Source organism: Octopus sinensis, linkage group LG3, assembly GCF_006345805.1.
Source record: "Octopus sinensis linkage group LG3, ASM634580v1, whole genome shotgun sequence".
Classification (NCBI taxonomy): Eukaryota; Metazoa; Mollusca; class Cephalopoda; order Octopoda; family Octopodidae; genus Octopus; species Octopus sinensis.
This window is the reverse complement of record NC_042999.1, coordinates 6,537,223-6,559,722: the sequence shown is the minus strand read 5'-3', so window position 1 is coordinate 6,559,722 and position 22,500 is coordinate 6,537,223. Positions and strand designations below refer to the sequence as shown.

Genomic DNA, 22,500 nt, shown 5'->3' with positions numbered 1-22,500 from the left:
CTATCAGCTACAAGTATGACTCGCTTTAGCCAGCTGAGTGAACTGAAACAATGTGAAATAAAGTGTCTTGCTCAAGGAGCACAACGCGTAGCCGGGTATCGACCTCACCACCTTACGAGCGCGAGTCCAATACCCTAACCACTAAGCCACGCGCCTTCACGTAAAAGTCTAATGGGTTGTCCGGAAAGTTCATGCCGATTTTTAAAGGAAAGAAAAAGGTCAATAAATACTTGCCATTACATTTTTAATCAACCAAATAGGAACCATTTTGTTGCATAATGCGTCTCCATCTTTCCTTTAACTTGAAAATACCCTGTTCCCAGAATTGAGATGGTTTCATGGCAAAGAATTCATCAAGGTATCTTTTTACGTCATCCAAGAAATTGAAATGTTTACCATTAAGACTTTTCTGCAGAGACCTGAATAAATGGAAATCCGAAGGAGCAATATCTGGTGAATATGGAGGGTGGGGTAACACATCCCAGCCGAGCTGCACAAATTTTTGTCTGGTTCCCAAAGCATCAAGTGCCGAAAATGAACTTTCTTATCTTCCATTTTAAAGGGTTACAGAATTAACACAGGTTATAGGAACATAAACCTTCTTCCACGAAAACATAGCTTAAACTCTGCTCTAAATGGAGGTGTAGTCAAATCCTATTTTATGGACTCAGCCGTGTTCTAATAAAGTCGAAAGGTAAGCTACTATAAATCGGCACGAACTTTCCGGACAACCCAACATAAACACAGTTGCAAAAGATTTATACTTCAGAACATAAAGATGGATGAAATACCGCTAAGCACTTAATCCGGAATGCTTACGATTCTGCCAGCTCGTCACCTTGTGTATATTTTACGTATTGCCACTCTATATATACACATATATACAGGAGAGATCTCTGGTCGTAGAAGAAAACGGAAAACCACGTGATCATTTTTTTAACCGGGACAAACAGAAAAATACGTGGCACTCCGTCGGTTACTAATCCAATTAACGGAACAGCCTGCTCGTGAAATTAACGTGCAAGTGGCTGAGCACTCCACAGACACGTGCACCCTTAACGTAGTTCTCGGGGCTATTCAGCGAGACACAGAGTGTGACAAGGCTGGCCATTTGAAATACAGGTACAACAGAAACAGGGAGAAAGAGTGAGAGAAAGTTGTGGTGAAAGAGTACAGCAGGGATCACCACCATCCCCTGCTGGAGACTCGTGGAGCTTTAGGTGTTTTCGTTCAATAAACACTCACAACGCCCAGTCTGGGAATCGAAATTGCGATGCTACGACCGCGAGTCCACTGTCCTAACCACTGGGCCATTACGCTTCCACAAAAATAAGCACATCTTCAATAATGCAAAGAATGAACTGAAGACGTGAGAGGAGGAATGAAACCTGTCTTTGATCCGTTTCATTCTCTTCGTTCCTCCTTCCTTCGTCAAATATTTTGTATTAATTACATTAATGGATTAATTCCGGTTTGAAAACTTGTTGATTTGTGTTTTGTCCGGTCGCAATCTCTTCCGAACAAAACAGCAACGTGTCCACCTGACAGTTCGAAAAATTTACTGTTTTCCTTCTCCTTTCTTTACTCTCTCTCTCTCTCTCTCTCTTCTCTCTCTCTCTCTCTTTCTACCCCCATTTTTATAGGGTTTTTTTTTTTCAGCAAGACGCATCAGAAACACCAGCTAAAACAAAAAGTCTCTTTGATCTGCTTTATTTCCTCCTCCGCTAATTATTTCGTATTAATTGCATTAATTGATTAATTAAGGTTTTAAAGACTTTTTAATTTGCAGCTTTTCTCCTTACCTAATCTCATTGAAGCAAAATAAGCCCAGGTACTCCTCTGATTCTAACACTGTCTGCACCAAACCTCTACATCATACGTATATACTTCCATATAGGCGCAATGGCTCAGTGGTTAGGGCAGCGGACTCGCGGTCATAGGATCGCGGTTTCGATTCCCGGACCAGGCGTTGTGAGTGTTTATTGAGCGAAAACACCTAAAGCTCCACGCAGCTCCGGCAGGGGATGGTGGTTATCCCTGCTGTACTCTTTCACCACAACTTTCTCTCACTCTTTCTTCTGTTTCTGTTGTACCTGTGTTTCAAAGGGCCGGCCTTGTCACTCTCTGTGTCACGCTGAATATCCCCGAGAACTACGTTATGGGTACACGTGTCTGTGGAGTGCTCAGCCACGTACACGTTAATTTCACGAGCAGGCTGTTCCGTTGATTCGGATCAACCGGAACCCTCGTCGTCGTAACCGACGGAGTGCTTCCACATACTTCCATATATACTGTACTCATTATTTCTCTCTTCCCCCTCAAGGTGGCGAGCTGGCAGAATCGTTAGCCCCTCGGGCGAAATGCATAGCCATATTTCGTCTGACGTTACTTTCTGAGTTCAAATTCCGCTGAGGTCGACTTTGCCTTTCATTCTTTCGAGGTCGATAAATTAAGCACCAGTTACGCACTGGGGTCGATGTAATCGACTTAATCCGTTTGTCTGTCCTTGTTTGTCCCCTCTATGCTGAGCTCCTTATGGGTAGTAAAGAAATATATTTCTCTCTTCCCCCTCTTTCTCTCTCTCTCTCTCTCTCTCTCTCTCTCTCTCTCTCCATTTGGCTTCATACTCTGTGAGTGTGTGTGTGTGTGTGTCAACAAACATGTGTATATATGTGAGTGCAGTTGTATGTGCATCCATACGTGTATGTGTACACGTTGTCTTCCTTTATATACGCATGAACTAACGTGACCTGTGCATGGCCGAGTCGTCGGCGAATAATAAACCGACAGCCCCACCAAAGCGTGCATGTTGAGGCGGACGAGTTTGGACATCTGCCGGATAAAAAGGAAAAGAAAACTAAATTTACCAAAGGACTGATGAAAGTCAACAGCTGCCGGACGAGCTGCACAAATGATTTGTTTCTAGTGATCAAATGTTCGTGCCGCGCGTTAGCTCGGTCCCTGCATCAAATCGACATTGCCTGAAAACGGGCACAAGTGTACCACGGGTCTAGTATCGAAGTGTCGGCAGAAGAATGTGGGATGAAGTGTTTTGCTCAAGAACACAACGCCGCACTCGGTCTAAGAATTGAAACCACGTTCGCTAGATTGAGGGTTCAACACCCTAACTACTAAGCTATGCGCCCTCACTACTATATGTGTGTGTGTGTGCATGTGAGTGTGTCTGAGTGCGCGCGTCTGTGTGCGTGTGTGTGTGTGTGCATGTATTTGTGTATATAGTGGTTAGGGCATTCGGTTCAGGATCGTAAGGTCATGAGTTCGATTCCCGGTGACGCGTTGTGTCCTTGAGCAAGTCACTTTATTTTCCATTGCTCCAGTCCACTCAGCTGGCAAAAATGAGTTGTACCTGTATTTCAAAGGGCCGGCCTTGTCACACTCTGTGTCACGCTGGATCCCACTGAGAGCTACGTTAGGGGTACACGTGTCTGTGGATTGCTCAGCCACTTGCACGCTAATTTCACGAGCAGGCTGTTCCCTTGATCGTATCAGCTGGGACCCACGTAAACAAACATCCAAAAAGAAAGCTCTGATATGAAACCTGCGCTGTTTGTGGCTTCTGGTTGTGTCATCATTTAGGTTTTTGCCAGATTAATGGAGTCAAACGTGAAGAGAATTCGGGTCGCGCTAGCGTTTATCACTACAATATTTTGCGCTGGTCCTTATTGTTTGCAAATTCATTAGATTTTTTTTCCTAAATTTCTGTGGAAATGTGTAAGTAGAGACGTGTGCGATGGTCAGCGATTTGAGATTTGGCAGTAAACCTGCACTCGGCAGCAAAATTTAAGAGGAACATTTGAGAAATTTAATTAACATTTAATTAACATTTTATTAACATTTCACAAATCAAATTTAGAATGAAATGTTCAAATTTTATAAATTTAGACAAGAGACCATTTCATTCTTGAAGATGTGTCACTGTTGCTTCCATGTTGGTGCCCCTCGTATTTTCGAGACTACTTTGAAATGAAAGTCATGGAACCCCACAAATTCAGTCCCATTATAAGTGTTGATGACGTTGATTTCGTGGAAGGACATGGACTCAACATGGCGAGCTAACAAAACTCAGACGATGATATGATAGACATCGCGGTCTTGGACACTGTCTGGTTTCAATGACAGGATAGGAACCATTTCTGCTAGGTTGACCTTTACTCTACAGACTCACCAGTCAATATTCCTGTTGTCTAATGAAGTACTGAGCTTCTCTAAGAAGGCAATGGTTCCAGAACTCTTAAAGTACATTTGTAACTAGCGTTTCTCGAAGAATATGGGCGACACATTAATACTGAGATCGAATCCAGTGAATCACCTCTTCATATACCAAATCTCTTTTGTCGACACTAGAATGATGAAAAGCCAAGCCAAGCCGATCCCTATACTATTCGAAGCCAGATCGTAAAGAGATGGAACTAAGCACTACAAGACATTTCCTACGGTACTCATTGTGATATCATACGATCTTTGTTTACTGCTAAAATATTAGGTTGCATTGGCACAAAAGCACCATTTTTGAAGGATTTCATTATCAATCGATTTGGCTACGGAATTTCAATTCAGGACATTGATTAACATAATTAAGCAATGACAAACATACAGACAAGTATTTTACCATTTCCACAATTCGACTGCATCCTTTAGGGTATGTGTGTGTGTGCGTGTGCATGTGTGTGCGTGTGTGTGTGCGTGCGTGCGTGTGTGTGTGTGTGTGTGTGTGTGTGTGTATGTGTGTGTGTGTGTGTAGGATGTTACAGTTTCATTATCCAAGAAAAGTGCTGTGTAGAATGGGTAGAAATGCTTCTTGTCCATGGTATGCAGATTCCAATAGGAGTTCATATTTTGTTATTACGGGTGGATAGTATAAGGGTGTATGTATATATATATATATATAATATATATATATATATATATATATATACGGCACTCCGTCGGTTACGACGACGATGGTTCCAGTTGATCCGATCAACGGAACAGCCTGCTCGTGAAATTAACGTGCAAGTGGCTGAGCACTCCACAGACACGTGTACCCTTAACGTAGTTGTCAGGGAGATTCAGGGTGACACAGAATGTGACAAGGCTGGCCCTTTTCAAATACTGTTGGAACAGAAACAGAAAAAGAAAAGAGTGAGAGAAAGTTGTGGTGAAAGAGTACAACAGGGTTCGCCACCCCAACCCCTGCCAGAACATCGTGGAGCTTTTAGGTGTTTTCGCTCAACAAACACTCACAACGCCCGGTCTGGGAGTCGAAAGCGCGATCCTACGATCGCGAGTCCGCTGCTCTAACCACTGGGCCATTGCGCTTACACACAACACACACACACACACACACATATATATATATCGCCGTGATCACCGTGACCGACCAGGCTATCAGATGTTGCTACACATCGCTGGTCACAATGCATTCGCATTGTTTTAGCCTTCAAATGACGCCACCCCGCTGGCTCAGCGAGCAGGCCAACAGAAGAAAGAGTGAGAGAAAATTGTGGTGAAAGAGCACAGCAGGGACCGCCACCAACCCCCGCCAGAGCCTCGTGGAGCTTTAGGTGTTTTCGTTCAATAAACACTCACAACGCCCGGTCTGGGAATCGAAACCGCGATCCTACGACCGCGAGTCTGCTGCCCTAGCCAATATATATATATAAAACACACACACACACACACATACACACAGAAAGTGATTCTTTATATTACTGCAAGATTAAAGTCTAAAAGAGAAATGTAATTTATTTCTTACATCGATGGTGCAATGTTAACGTGTCCGTTGGTGTAGCATAAATTAATGTTGTTGTGTGTGTTGGTCCGCTATAGAATATTATTGGACTTCGTGTTATACACATTGATGTTATTAAAGATATAAATGTTGTATATATGCATAAGTCCCATTAATTGCCAGATGTTTTAATTCATATTTTTTTGGCTTTGCCAGGTGTCTTAGGAGTTCAAATAATATATAGTATTTAAAATTTTCTTCACATGTGAATCATTTTGGAAATTATGATAAATTTTTCGGAAAGTCTCAAATGGGGATCGCTGAAAAAAAGTATATTTATCCTTTTCTATTCAATTGCAATAATAAACATTTTAGTCTTTTTGAAACTATAGTATCAATTGAGAATGTGTATGAAGTATAAATGAATGATACAGATGGGAAATGCAAAAAAAAAAAAAAAACGTTTTCAAAACAGTCAATATTTTTGTAGTTCAAAAACTACGATTTATGACATAAAATGTCGTCTAGAATTAGCCAGAGCTAATAATGACAAACTTTAACAACTAAATATTGTTAAACACACCTCTGCAAATGCCATGTACATAAGCAATTCACTTTAAATACAACGAACACCCGGCAGTGAGACTGTCAAATGGGGCCCATGGCAGGCAATGGGTTAATATAGTGGTTTTGCTATTGAATGTATGTGTGTTGTATATGTCATGTGTTGTGCAATAAGATGAATATGTGCTTTTTGTTTTGATAGATATCGATAATGACATCATGTCGACATAACTGAGTTATAATTGTGCAAAAATGTTCAGCAATTAAACAATTAAATTAACAAATCTAGCATCCATCCCTGAGGACAATTGCTTTATTAAATAAACACCGAATAAATAGGATTAGGTGAGTGAGGGTAATACAATGCTGCAAATTAATGCCTTAAATTGAAAGCCACCGTAATATCGGATATACTATGAAGGAAAAATATTAGTTGATGAAAAATATTTATGTTTATATCAGCAAGGGAGACAACTGCAAGCATGTTTCCTTCTTAGGAAACTCTTCAGAGAAGTGCAGAAGTATTAACGATTTGAATCATTAAGAAAGTACAGAAATTTATAATTACCTCCGCCTTAGCGAAGGCGGAGGTATTGTTTTCAGTTGTGTTTGTTTGTTTCTTTGTCCGTGGACAAAATATTTCAAGAACTGCTGGATGGATTTCGATGAAACTTTCAGGAATGTTTGGCCTTGTGACTGGCACGAACTGATTAGATTTTGGGATCGATCCCGTACTGGACAAGGATTCTGGATTATATTTCCGGTTTTTTGTTTTCACTTAATTTTTGAGAGCAGTCGGGTTTATTTCAGAGATTCTCATTTTAAAAATCATCGTTGCTGTTGCCATGGCGAAGGTTTGCGCTGTCTGAGTGCTCTTATTATTAATGTTTAATTAAGCATTTTCGAGCTATTCTTTTCAAATTCGGAGTAAAAAGAAAAATATTAAAAGACACTAAAATCCATATATTATTCTAGAAATGGTTTATTTATTTGCTTTTTAAAACATTCACCAAAACCTTTGCATCAAAATTGTATTTCCTTTTGTTGAAGACGAGACTAAAAAGAGAGACTTCTGATTGGTCGGCGAAATATTACAGTTGTTAGTTTTATGAAATACAACGCAATCAAGTACAGCGTTCCTATTTATATGCCAGCAGAGATAATGTAACGAGTCTAAACAATGGCAGCTGAAATTGAGATTACTATCAGAGAGATAATATAGTTTTAGACTCTTTTAAACTACATTATCGTCTGCTTTGTCAATGTGCGTGTGGGTAGGCGTGCTTAGAGATTGTTAAATAAATTTTGTGTGTGTGTGGGTGTGCATGTGTGTGTGTGTGTGTTGTGTGTGTGTGTGTGTGTATGTGTGGTGTGTGTGTGTGTGTGTGTGTGTGTGTTGGCTCAGTCGTAGGTGTGTGTTAAGAAGCTTGCTTCTCAAACACCTGGTTCTAGGTTCATTCCCACTCTGTGGCACCTTGGGTAGGTGTTTTCTGCTATAGTCTCGGACCGAATAAAGCCTTGTGAGTAGAATTGGTAGACGGAAACTGAAAGAAGCCTGTTGTATATATGTGTGTGTGTGTGCGCGTGTTTGTCTCTGTACTTGTGTTTGTCCTCCACCCACCGCTTGATAACCGACGTTGGTGTGTTCACATTCCCGCAACTTAGCGGTCCGATAAAAGAGACCCATACAATAACTACCGCTCTTGAAAAAAATATGTACTGTGATCGATTCGTTCGACTAAAAATTCTTCGAGGCAGTGCTGCAGCATGGCCGCAGTTGAATGGTTTAACCAAGTAAAAGATGGACAGACATATCCACGGACACGCGTACCCTTAACGTAGAGAGATTCAGCGAGACACAGAATGTGACAAGGCTGGACCCCATTGAATTACGGGTACAGCACATCTTTTCCCATCTGAATGGACAGGAGCAATGTGAAGTAAAGTGTCGCCGAGTATGAAACTCGCGACCTTACAACCACGAACCGAACGCCCTACCCACGAAGCCATGCACCCTCACTCGTATCAATATACCAGCGGCTCCCAACCTGGCCCCTGGTGGTCCTCAATGGTAGTACTAGGTTTCCGTTAACTAAATTCAAAATTTCATATATGGAGTATAATATATATATATATATATATATATATATATATATATAATATATATATATTATTATAATATATATATATATATATATATATATATATATATATATTATATTAAATTCTCTAATTTAATATAATATAATATTTTACTATAAATTGGATTCAATCCTAAATCTGATTTTTTCCTGTAAGTTTGGATTTATTCCCTAATATTTATTTTATTATATATATATATATATATATACATATATAATTTCATATACATACATACTTACATACATACATACATACTACATACATACACATACACACATACATACACACATATACATACATACATACATACATACATACATACATACATACATACATTCATACATACATACATACATACTACATACATACATACTACATACATATACATACATCATTCATACATACATACATACATACATACATACATACATACATACATACATACTTACATACATACATACTTACATACATACATACATACTTACATACATACATACATACATCCATACATTCATACATACATACATACATACATACATACATACATACATACATACTTACATACATACATACTTACATACATACATACATACTTACATACATACATACATACATACATACATACATCCATACATACATACATACATACATACATATAATTTCATATACATACATACATATAAATATATATATATATATATATATATTTCGTTTTTGGATTTGGTTTGCAAGGTTCTTTATATGAGTTCGTGTGTTGAAGCATATTCTGTTGTGTCTGGGGAGAGTCATTTTCTTTTTGTGCCTTATAATGTAACACACTCACTGGTAAAATTTCCACTTTTTTCCTATTTTTATTTTCCTAAAATTTTCGTTGCGTCTTGCAACCTTTTCAATGGTCTTCACTCTGTCCGCTAGTTACACTGCGTTCCCTTTTGTTTGTTTGTGCGCATGAGTGTGTGGGTCAGTGTGTGTGTGTGTGCCTATGCATGCATGCGTGTACGTATGTATGTGTGTATGTATGTATGCATGTGTATGGATGCATATATGCGTGTGTGTGTGCATCTGTATGTATGTATCCTGTATATTCATGTGCTTGCATCTCCGTGTTTGTGTATTTTCTATGTATGTGTGTGTGTGAGCATGTGTTTGTATATGTATGCAACTCTGTCTCCTTGTGTGTGTGTGTATGTGTGTGTGTGTGTGTGTGTGTGTGTGTGTGTGTGTGTGTGTGTGTGTGTGTGTGTGTGTATCTTAGCGGTTTAGCAAAAGAGACCAATAAAATAAGTATTAGGGTTACGAAGAATAAGTCCTGGGGTCGATTTCTTCTACTAAAGGCGGTGCTCCAGCATGGCCGCAGTCAAAATGACTGAAACAAGTAAAAGAATTAAAAAAAAGAATACATAAGAATAAGCGTATTAAAAGGGGTCCATGGGAAAACTCATTTAAATAAAACGGTTGGGAGCCGCTGCTGGGAGCCCCTGTAATACACTGTAGCTTCCTAGATAGATGCGTCTTCCCTGAATGACAAATTACAATGCCACAACATGTCCTTCACACGTCTTGTGCTGCAGCTTTACAAGACATACATGGCTATAATAATAATTTCACTGGCAATTTCTTTACTTGAGCACTGCTTAAGACATCGATAATACGATTTAATAAAGAACGTTCCTGTGAAAGATCAATTAGTACAATGTCAATCAATATATTTCTTACTCGGCATTAAAGATTAATCTCCTGACCTGTGGAAGCGTTAGAAATCACAACTGCATGACCCCCGCATTCGTTAATTGAATTCTTCCATTATTTCACTGAAAATCTGTCACAAACTGATTTCTTCAACAAATCCGTTTTGCTTTTCCACTTCTTTGCACTTCTCGCGTCGAAATTAAATCTTTGAAAAAAAATACGAAACGACTGGATCCAATCAAGTAGAAACACGTCTGATGAATGTCATTTGATATCTAGTTTGATCTCTCCTGGGTCTTCGTTTCAAACCCATCCACCGGCTTCACTCCATCTTTCAATTCGTCTTCCAATGAATATTAATCGACAGAAATCAATCAGATCGATTACACGCGCGCGCGCGCACATACACACTTCTGTCAAATATAGACTTTGTTACTCTTTTACTTGTTTCAGTCATTTGACTGCGGCCATGCTGGAGCACCGCCTTTTAGTAAATCGAGTAAATCGACCCCAGGACTTAGTCTTTGTAAGCCTAGTACTTATTCTATCGGTCTCTTATGCCGAACCGCTAAGTTACGGGGACGTAAACACACCAGCATCGGTTGTCAAGCAATGTTGGGGGACAAACACAGACATACACACACACACACACACACCACACACACACACACACACACACACACACACATATATATATGTATATATGTATACATATATACGATGGGCTTCTTTTCAGTTTCCGTCTACCAAATCCACTCACAAGGCATTGGTCAGCCCGAGGCTATAGAAGAAGACACTTGCCCAAGGTGACACGCAGTGGGACTGAACTCGGAACCATGTGGTTGGTAAGCAAGCTACTTATCACACAGCTTCTCCTACGCCTGGTCAACAAAATAACGTTTTATCTTTTAATTGGTTCCAGTCATTGGACCGCGGCCATACTGAGGCATCGACTTGAAGAGTTTAGCTGAACGAACCGACCGTAATACTCATTTTTAAAGTTGGGTACTTATTCTATCAGTTTCTTTGCCGAGCTGCTAGTTTGCAGGAACGTAAACAAATCGACACCGGTTGTCAGCTGGAAGGGTGGGAACCAACACAGACACACACATACATACAAATGTGTGTGTGTGTGTGTGTGTGTGTGTGTGTGTGTGTGTGTGTAAAAGCTTCTGTCAAATGTAAGAATAACACACCGGATATTGTCATTTGGAACAGAGGAGCATTTTAGCCATTTTATCTGAAAATTAACATCGATAATTAGCATCGATAATTAGTATATATCATTAACATAGATATTGTTGTATCTTGGGATGGTCATTACACCAATAATAATAACTGACTCACAATAATGAAGTGATACTGAACTAGTGCGTGTGATGTTATTATTATTGTTATTATTATTGTTATTATTGTTATTATTGTTGTTACTGTTATTATTTTTGTTATTACTATTATTATTACTATTATTGTTGTTGTTGTTGTTGTTATTGTTGTTGGTGTTGTTGTTGTTAGTATAATGACCCCCAAGACAATATTTGTTTCACACACGAATTCACTTTAAGAATTTTACAAACCAAATACAAAAACAAATTAACCGATAATTAACATCGATAATTAACATACTTCATTAACATAGATAATTAACCCTGATAATATATCTCCAACGTATTACTTCAGATTGATTTTTTTTTACTTTCCCTTGGTGAATCTTTGTAAAGTTAAACGTCGATGTTCACGGTTCAGCTACGAAATGTATTTACCTTCCGATTGCAAACTTTTTTCTAGAAATAAAGAAATTTCTTACATTTTTTAAAAATTTTATTGTGATGTATCGTAAAAAAAAACGGAACTTTACAATAGAGATTTGGTCGAGATTCTTGCAATGGAATATCTGTTGTGTTTATGTAAAGGTTCCATGAGATTTATGGCGTAGATTTCTTCAAATATCCGAAAGAAATTCTACTTAAGGCGCATAATATCAAAACACACACACACAGAGATATAATGTAGTTACTCAACTTTCGAAAAATAGCGACCAAATCTCATCCAACTATCTTGAATGGATAATATGATCACCGATATACCAAAACACAGGACGGTCGCAACTGGATCACCAGTGATCGTCTGTGATAACGAAAAACATACATCATTCACGTGCATTTGTGCGTGTATGTATGTGGCCATATTGTAGAGGTTGAGATAACAGAGGGACTATACACACACACACACACATATATTATCTTTTATTTGCTTCAGTCTCTAGAGTGCGGCCATGCTGGAGCACCGCCTTCAAGAATTTTTATGTCTGGTACTTATTCTATTGCTGAACGACTAAGTTACAGGGACGTAAACAAACCAATGCCAGCTATCAAGTGGTACAAGGACACGGACACACATATATATATATATGTATGTGTGTGTGCACGTGTCTGTGTGTGTGTATATATGTGTGTGTGTGTGTGTGTGTGTGTGTGTGTGTGTGTGTGCGTGTGTAGCTACTCGACGGGTTTCTTTCGGTTCCCGTTTACCAAACCCATTCACAAAGCTTTGGTCAGCCTGAGGCTAAAATATCAGCCCCTTGCCTAAGGTGGCACGCAGTGGGACTGAACTCGGAACCATGTGGTTTGGAAGCAACCTTCTTACCACGCTGCTACAATTATTATTATTATTATTATTATTATTATTACATCATCTCACTGAATATATTTGATCGTATCAGCATCACAGAAGATATTGGGAATGTTACTGTGTTGCTACATGTATGTAGATGTGTGTGTGTGTACTTAGGTATGCATGAGTAGATGCATTTGTATACTAGATTATAATGTGTAATATATATATATATATATATATGTATGTATATTATATATATGTATGTATGTATATATATATATATATATATATATATATATATATATATATAGGTATGTATGTATGTATGGTATGTATATATATATGTATGTATGTATACAGGTACGATGACATATGTATGTATGACTATGTAAGTACTATATAGATAACTACAAAAATGTGTGAGTGTGTGTGTGTGTGAGTGTGTGTGTGTGTGTGTGTGTGTGTGTGTGTGTGTGTGTGTGGTGTGTGTGTGTGTGTGTGTGTGTGTGTGTAGCATATAAAGAAATCAAATCTATAATTTAGAATATGTATGTGTCTATCTGTTGCTTTCCTAGCCCTGACGATGATTCCATTATCAAGCTGTCCTTCCTATATAAAAACACACACAAAATTCTATTTTATATTCCCGATAGAGATCTCTATTTCTTCTGGCAGTGAAATATTCGTATGGCTAGGATTCAACTGCAGCATCTTCAGGGGAAATTCAGAGAAAGAACAAAAATAAATTTCATGTTGTATTTATTAGAAACCACACATTTCTGATCGGCTATCTACAATTATTAGCGTAGGCAGAGTGAAACCTATTTTGGAAGTTTCAGTTAAATCATAATAATATCATTCCATTGCCACTAAATCGCATACTTTCGTTATCAGGTCATCTATAGACAAATACACACACACACACGTGTGTGCGTGTGTGTGTGTATGTATGCAAAGGAGACCGAAAGAATAAGTACTAGGTTTACAAAGAATAAGTCCTGGGGTCAATTTGCTCGACTAAAGGCGGTGCTCCAGCATGGCCGCAGTCAAATGACTAGAACAAGTAAAAGAGTAAATGATATATATATATATATATTATATATATAGATATATATATATATATATATATATATATAAATATAAAGTATGATTAAGAGTATCTAAGAGATACAACCATGCTAGAGATAGCAGTCAAAACTTGACTCTAAAACCACTTCATATATTCATACAGCACAAGATGAAAAGACAAACAAATAAACTAGCAAAAATCTTTGGATAATCTCAGATCCGGATTTCTGACTCTGTACAAAAATATACTCTGCCTCATCAGTTGGATATACATAGATAGTACATAATTACAAATATATATATACAACATACGGATACTTACATATACGCACGTATACATACATATATATATATATTATATATATATATATATATATATATATATATAATATATATATATATATATATATATATATATATATAATATGTACTATATTGTCATAATATAATAAGGGTAAATTAATTAATTAATTAGTATTAATAATTTTACCAAGCAGTGTTCAGTATGTAAAAGGACCATTTACGGTAAATATAAACATTACTTTATATAATTAGGGTTCAGCAAAAAAATTGCTTTACCACACACCGAACTTTATGCCTACGTGAATTTTTTTGAGTATACATTGTCTGGGAGACTCTTTTTATAGTAGTGGAAATAGCTAAATTCTTTGGCTGCTATTTCTAAAAGTTCGGTGTGTGGTAAAGCAATTTTTTTGCTGAACCCTAATTATATAAAGTAATGTTTATATGTACGTATATATATATATATTCGCCTTCATATCTCTCGTTCACACTCACACGATCACACACGTAGGTGCTTGTGTGTGTAAATGCTTATATGTATAAAAACGTTATGTAAACGTTGTATCTTTATTTGCAAGAAAACATCATCAACCCAGGCACCCATTCAACTTGGAGGCACTCATTTCAGCCATCACAATCTCTCAGAATGTTAGACCACAGTTTGATCGAGGATCTCCCCTGGCAAAAGCACATCCTTAACATAACTAGGACTGCATTTCAAAGACTGGGCCTTCTCTTCAGAACCAGAAGATATTTTAGTCTGTAATAGTTATTGAGATCCTACAAAGCTCAGGTGTGGCCTACGTCGATGTATTGTTGCTGCTACCGCTACACACATAGACAGACTGAACTGCATCTAGAGGAAAGCCATCCACACTGACTCGTTGATTCTGTTCCTCGGACCTCGCAGCTCCTCCTCCATTCATACATTCGTACACACTCTGAAGAGTTGCTTTTGATTAGAATGAAAATCATGGCATATCCTTGTAGAGAGTGAGATTGAAGAATTTGGTGAGTGTGGGGGCAGGTTCTGTGGTGTAATATTTGAGTGTAAGGGAAGGGACATTGTCAGAACTAGTGGCCTGGTTGGATTTCGCATAAGGAATGTGTGTGTGAGTGTATGTGCGCATGTATTTGTGTATGTGTGTTTGTGTTTATGTGTGTGTGTGTGTGAGTGTGTGTGTGTGTGTGTTTGTGTGTGTGTGTTTGTGTGTGTGTGAGTGTGTGTGTGTGTTTGTGTGTGTGTGTGTGTTGTTTGTCCCCTTAAACCGCTTGACAACCGGTGTTGAGATGTTAAGTCCCCGTAACTCAGCGGTTCGGCAAGAGACCGATAAAATAAGTACTAGGCTTAAACAGATAGAAGTCGATTCATTCGGCTGAAAATTCTCGAAGGCAGTGCCCCAGCGTGGCTGTTGTCTACTATCTGAAACAAGTAATAGATCAGATACAAAGAGTCAAATGAGGTGCTGAGACAATTACGGTTTGGTAAAGGTTAGCTCTGAGATGAGGAAGAGATCAAAGAGTACTTGGGATATTTGTGTTTTCGTCAGAAAAGCAAAGGGGATGGTGAAGCAAATGGTTACCAAAATCTGTCGAGAATTGCAAAATATTACATTTGTGCAGCAGCAGTCTAAGTATGGAACGAAGGTGAGAACCATAAAGGGTTGTGAGAACCTGAGTCAGTGAAGACGAGACTTCGAAGAGGGTCAAGGTGTAATATATGTTCTCATTGGAGAAGGTGGCGATCTGGCAGAAACGTTAGCGCGCCGGGCGAAATGCTTAGCGGTATTTCGTCTGCCGTTACGTTCTGAGTTCAAATTCCGCCGAGGTCGACATTGCCTTTCATCTTTTCGGGGTCGATAAATAAAGTACCAGTTTTGCACTGAGGTCGATGTAGTCACTTAATCCGTGTGTCTGTCCTTGTTTGTCCTGTCTGTGTTTAGCCCCTTGTGGGTAGTAAAGAAATAGGTATTTCGTCAGCCGTTACGTTCTGAGTTCAAATTCTGCCGAGGTCGACTTTGCCTTTCATCCTTTCGGGGTCGATAAATGAAGTACCAGTTTCGCACTGGGGTCGATGTAATCGACTCAATCCCTTTGCCTGTCCTTGTTTGTCCCCTCTATGTTTAGCCCCTTGTGGGTAGTAAAGAAATAATATGTTCTCATTGGAGGAGGGAGATATGGCCAAAGAGAAGAAGTGCTGGTGGTTGAAGACATTCAGAGAGTAATAAAGGGAGTCGATGTGTTTAGGAGAATGAGAGATGAGAGGGTTGAACCGGAGGAACTGGAGGTTTTCATTGCTAAAATCCAGATGAGAGAGTGACGAAGAGAGAAGAATTCACGCATGCGCAGGCATCAACTTTTACAGCGAAATTTTAGTAAAGAACAGGCAACGAAGATGGAATGTGGATCGCTGTTGCCATGTATCGTACTTTTGCAGTGCGTTGATGACACTACAACGAAAGTCTCCCGGATTAAGCGTCGATTCTTCCTTCAGGTGAAGCCATTGTGCTACTTCATTCTGACTTTCTTATAGTGTTTAATTGGCAGAGATAATAAGGTGGTTTGCCATTGCCCTTCCTCAACTGGATGGCTTTAAGCCAACAAGGGGCTCATGCATCCTTCGAAAGTTTCGTTTTTAGTCCAGCTGGATGTCCAGACACCCTCCTCACAAGAGTAACAAGTTTCTCAAGCGAGGGAGCTTTTAGTCGCCGACCACTCGACCATGAAACAGGTAGAGTGGTTTCTATGGTGACAGTAGTGGGTCTCTTCAGCCTCTGATGAGATCCCTCACCTGACATAGGGAATATGAAAAAAGGGGGCTGTTAATACGGGTTGATAAATTTGAGTTACGAAGAGGAAAAGGATTCGTGGTTTACATATGATCGTGAGGTGATGTGTGAGATGGGAGAAGAGGAGGGAAAATTAAGCAGGGGGTCAAGTTGTATTTTTGGTATCATGGCGGAGTGTAGAGAGTGGCGGAGTGTGGACAGGCCTGGGTAAGATCCGTTTGGAAAGATGATCTGAATAACTATTAACAGAGTGAACTCTGCCAGAGAGTATCAGGTAGTGAGGTATGAGAGGTTAGAGTATATCAGCGTATGCGCATAAACAGATAGACACACAGACAGATAGACACATACATGCATACATACATACATACACACACACACACACACACACACACACTTACACGCACACGCACACACACGCACATACACACCACACATGAGAGCATACATACGCGAATTTAGAGTATATGGGTGTCGATACATTATCATTTTTAAACGAAAAATTTTAAATCTTAAAAGTCACAGACCCAGTACATGTGTGTGTGTGTGTGTGTGTGTGTGTGTGTGTGTGTGTGGAGGTGTGGCTGCCTGGTAAGAAGCTTGCTTCCCAGCCACATGGTTCCGGGTTCAATCCCAGTGCGTGGCACCTTGGGCCAGTATCTTCTACTATAGCCTTGGGCCGACCAAAGCCTTTATGAGTGGATTTGATAGACGGAAACTGAAAGAAGCTCGTCGTATATGTGTGTGTGTCTGTGCTTACCCCCACTCCAACATTGCTTGACAACCGATGCTGGTGAGTTTATGTTCCTGTAACTTAGCGGTTCGGCAAAAGAGACAGATAGAATAAGTACTAGGCTTACAAAGAAAAAGTCCTGGTGCCGATCTCTTCGACAAAAACCCTTGAAGGCGGTGCCCCAGCATGGCAGCAGTCAAATGACTGAAACGAGAAAAAGAAGAAAATAAAAGAATATATATTCGCGGGTCCGTGTGTGTATAATATATAAATACACGTATATGTGCATATAAGATACGAATAAATAACGGAATCTATTCCACATGTATGTCTGTATCTATTTCCATCCACAGATGCCCTGATAGTAAAATTATGCGATTTTATATGTTTGAGAAGACCCAACACATTATTAATGACTATTAATCGTTCCAATATAAATATAACAATTTATTGGCGAGGCATAATGGCAGAAGCCACGCAAGTATTCCTGTAAAGTAGCTATTAATTTCGTTTCACAAACCGTTGGTTTTAGCCAACATCCAACTCTATGTTTCAGGATTTGCCGTTTGAAACGCTGGTTCCACCATTGAAAACCTCCTTCACAACCGGTTTGTAATGTAGTAAGACGTACGCGTGTGTGTGTGCGTGTGTGTGCGTGTGTGTGTGTGTGTGTGTGTGTGTGTGTGTGTGTGTATCTGTGTGTGTGTGTCTGTGTGTGTGTGTATCTGTGTGTGTGTATCTGTGTGTGTGTCTGTGTGTGTGTGTGTATCTGTGTGTGTGTGTATCTGTGTGTGTGTGTGTATCTGTGTGTGTGTGTGTGTGCGTGTCTCTGTGTGTTGTGTCTGTATGTCTGTGTATCTGTGTGTGTGTATCTGTGTGTGTGTGTATCTGTGTGTGTGTGTATCTGTGTGTGTGTGTGTATGTATTGTGTGTGTGTATCTGTGTGTGGTGTATCTGTGTGTGTGTCTGTGTGTGTGTGTGTATCTGTGGTGTGTGTGTATCTGTGTGTGTGTTGTGTGTATCTGTGTGGTGTGTGTGTGTGCGTGTCTCTGTGTGTGTGTCTGTATGTCTGTGTATCTGTGTGTGTGTATCTGTGTGTGTGTGTATCTGTGTGTGTGTGTATCTGTGTGTGTGTGTGTATGTATCTGTGTGTGTGTGTATCTGTGTGTGTGTGTATCTGTGTGTGTATGTATCTGTGTGTGTATGTATCTGTGTGTGTGTGTGTGTATCTCTGTGTGTGTGTGTGTATCTGTGTGTGTGCGTGTCTGTGTGTGTGTGTGTGTGCGCGCGTGTGTGTGTGTGCGCGTGTGTGTGTGCGCGCGTGTGTGTGTGTCTGCGTGAAAGACAGACATACAGACAGACAGAACAGGCTTTCACACAAGTACTTTTCATTTTATTGTGTTCTAATGATGCTGCCGACTCACAAATTACATTTAACTAAAGAGAGATTTTTCGTTATGGGTTTTAGAAGGATTAATACGTTCATATTTTCTAATTGCGACATTAAATCAGACATAGATTCACTTACTATTGTGATGGGTAAATGAACTACGGTGGAAATATACAATTAAGAATTGAGGTTCCCTCTTAAATTTTTGTATTTTCGATACGGTAACCCTTTCATCAAGACATAAAATTAATAAAGGCGGACCCAATAAGTCGATATATTTTTCATTCGATGCCTGTTGTGATCACTAATACCTTTTAACAATCAGGTACGAGTGAGATATAATTCTTGATTGTGTGGAGGCGCAATGGCCCAGTGGTTAGGGCAGCGGACTCGCGGTCAAAGGATCGCGGTTTCGATTCCCAGACCGGGCGTTGTGAGTGTTTATTGAGCGAAAACACCTAAAAGCTCCACAAGGCTCCGGCAGGGGATGGTGGTGATCCCTGCTGTACTCTTTCACCACAACTTTCTCTCACTCTTACTTCCTGTTTCTGCTGTACCTGTATTTCAAGGGGCCGGCCTTGTCACTCTCTGTGTCACGCTGAATATCCCTGAGAACTACGTTACGGGTGCACGTGTCTGTGGAGTGCTCAGCCACTTACACGTTAATTTCACGAGCAGGCTGTTCCGTTGATTCGGATCAACCGGAACCCTTGTCGTCGTAACCGACGGAGTGCTTCCACAAATTCTTGGTTGTAAGCAGCAACAGAAAAACGAACGAGTACTTTGGTGGGTTGTAATACTGTTACACTGGTATGGGAGATTTCCATTCACATAATGATGTTCTTTCCAAGAAGACAAACGTTTCTCAATTACACAACAGAAACATCGCTAGTGCTGAAGTGAAGAAGACGTTAGGAAACCTTTTTTTAGTTTTCAATAGGCCATTGAATGCAATTAAAATGTATTCAGGGAACGGATTTCAAGGAGTTATACAGGGTGCGACAAAACAAAAAACAAACCAGATTCACCATTCTTTTGAAACGTTTCAACAGCAAACACTCGATGTGCACCAGTTCAAACCCTGACGCGAACTAAAAACAGCATGAGCACCGACTTAACTTCCCAAGTTATTCTTTTACTTGTTTCAGTCATTAGACTGCGGCCATGCTGGGGCACCTCCTTGAAGAAATTCAGTCGAATGAATCAACCACTGTACTGCCTTTAAGACTGGTACTTATTCTAGAAGTTACGGGGACGTAAACACACCAACACCGGTTGTCAAGCGTTGGTGGCGGACAAACAGTGACACAAAGACACACAGATATTTATAATACCTCGGGCTTTTTTCAGTTTCCATTTACCAAATCTACTCACAAAGTTTTGGTTATCCGAAATGTTAGTGGAGACACTCACCTAAGGTGACACGCAGTGAGACTGAACCCAGAACCTTATGATTGCCAAACAAGCTTCTTACTACAGAGTCACGTCTGTGCCTATATATATATATATATATAATATATATATATATATATATATATATATATATATATATATATATATATATATATATATATATATAGGAAGTAATAAATCTCTGAGCGAGGTATAACCGGTAGCTGCACGACATCGTGAAGTATATTTACCACTTAAATGTGGCTAACCCTTAAGGGTGGATGCTACTGTAGCTTGTAACCCCAGGAAGATATCTCCTCCAGCTGGCTATTGACACACTTTCGGTGCCCTATCTGTATATATATATATATATATATATATATATATATATATATATATATATTGTAGAATACGACCAGGCAAAGCTAGGATGGGCCGGTCATGTCGTCACAAGGTTCACAGGTAATCGGTGGACCCGAGCAGCTGTTGAGTGGTGCCCGTGTGAGTGGAAGAGACCAATCGTAAGACCTCCAATCAGGTGGGAAGATAATTTAAGAAAGATGTTTGGAACAACGTGGAGGAGAATTGTGAGAGCACGAGGAGAATGGAACAAATGCTGTGACCAGCGGAGCCGACTCGGCACCAGATAGTCAGACCGATCCAGATGATTCAGATGAAATAGCACATCCCTCTTTGGTAAGCAAAATAAACAATAGCTACAGACATTCAAACAGGAGATATTAAATCTAAAAAGATATACAAGTGGGGAAGCAAAACTTGGAAATTTTCTGTAACATTTGAAACTCTCGCATTGCACATTAATAGGTTTAGTAATTCGAAAATAGGTTAACATTCACAAAACGAATAATTTATTCTATGTGCCTTCCATTCTTTGAAGTTACGGCCTCCACATGGCCCTTGAACCCCGTACAACTCTTCACCACGAAGTCACTGGAGATCCTGGCCCACTCCTCATTGATGGCAGCCTTCAGAGAGTTGATGTTGGGGTGGGAGCCTTTGTTAGTCGCATGCTCCAAAATGCCCCATACGGCATTAAGATCCGGGCTGGAAGAGGGCCAGAAGTCCGCAGGCCAGAAAGTAGCAAAGTTGGATTTGCAGAAGTTCTGTACCTTCTTGGCAGTATGGTTGGAAGCACCATCCTGGGTCTACACATAACTGCCCTCTGGTTAGTTGGCCTTGAACCATAGTAAGACAGTATTTCAGCATCTTGTAGTAGGCGTCAGCACCCACCTTTTCTCCGGGTTTGTAGTAGATGAGCATCTTTCTTCCGTCAAAGGCCACAACACCGACGCCCATGACCTGGGCTGGATATTTTGTTCTGATGTCAGCTGTTGACTCCGCAATGTAAAGGTCATTTCTGCGATCCACAACATCATCCACTGTAAAGATCTTATCAGACAAAATTTTCAGTGGACTCGTCCTTCTTGAGATATGTGAGAACCTTTTGGCACCTCTCCAGTCTCCTGGCCTTCATAGGTTCTGTCAGAAGGTGTCTCGGTGTCCTGGTGTAGGACTTGAGACCCAAGTCATCATCACAACTGTTCTGAAGGTCTTGAAGTCCACTTCAAGTCCAGAAGCAAACTTCATCATGGATGTGGTTGGATTCGTTGAAATTTTGGACTTGAAGGTGTTGACGAAGTCTTGATTCCGCTTCTTGTTGACTCCACTGCTACCAGACTTCCTCTGAATGTCCATTCTCTTCTTGATGTTATAAACTGTGTGTAAAGATACTCCGACTATGCTTGAGATCCTCTTCCGATCGGCTCGTGCACGAACCAAATCACATACTCTTTGGCGTTTGTCTTCCTACGCAGTCATATTCTCTAAAATTCCTGCATAAAAAAAAAACGAGTTTATTATTAACTGACACTGTAATCTTTGTTCTGCATTAGGTTTCCTATCATTGGGTGTAGTGGTTACTGTGAAATACTAGTGTAACTTTTAATGCAAGTTTTGATTCGCCACCCTTTAAGTATAGTTGCGATTGTAATTCCAACAAGCATTGAATATAGTAAAACAAATACAGAATAATTGCTGCCTTTCACTATAAAGATAGAAGTGT

The 22,500-nt window shown here is 39.7% G+C and overlaps 1 long non-coding RNA gene across 1 annotated transcript in view; it reads left to right on the top strand.

Moving 5' to 3' along the window:
* Positions 1-12,533: 12,533 nt before the first annotated feature.
* LOC118762705 overlaps positions 12,534-22,500 on the top strand; it is a 22,183-nt gene continuing 12,216 nt past the window's right edge. The window contains exons 1-2 of the long non-coding RNA XR_004998458.1: positions 12,534-12,544; positions 17,767-17,771. This is a non-coding gene — a long non-coding RNA (uncharacterized LOC118762705). The remainder of the gene's footprint in view (positions 12,545-17,766; positions 17,772-22,500) is intronic.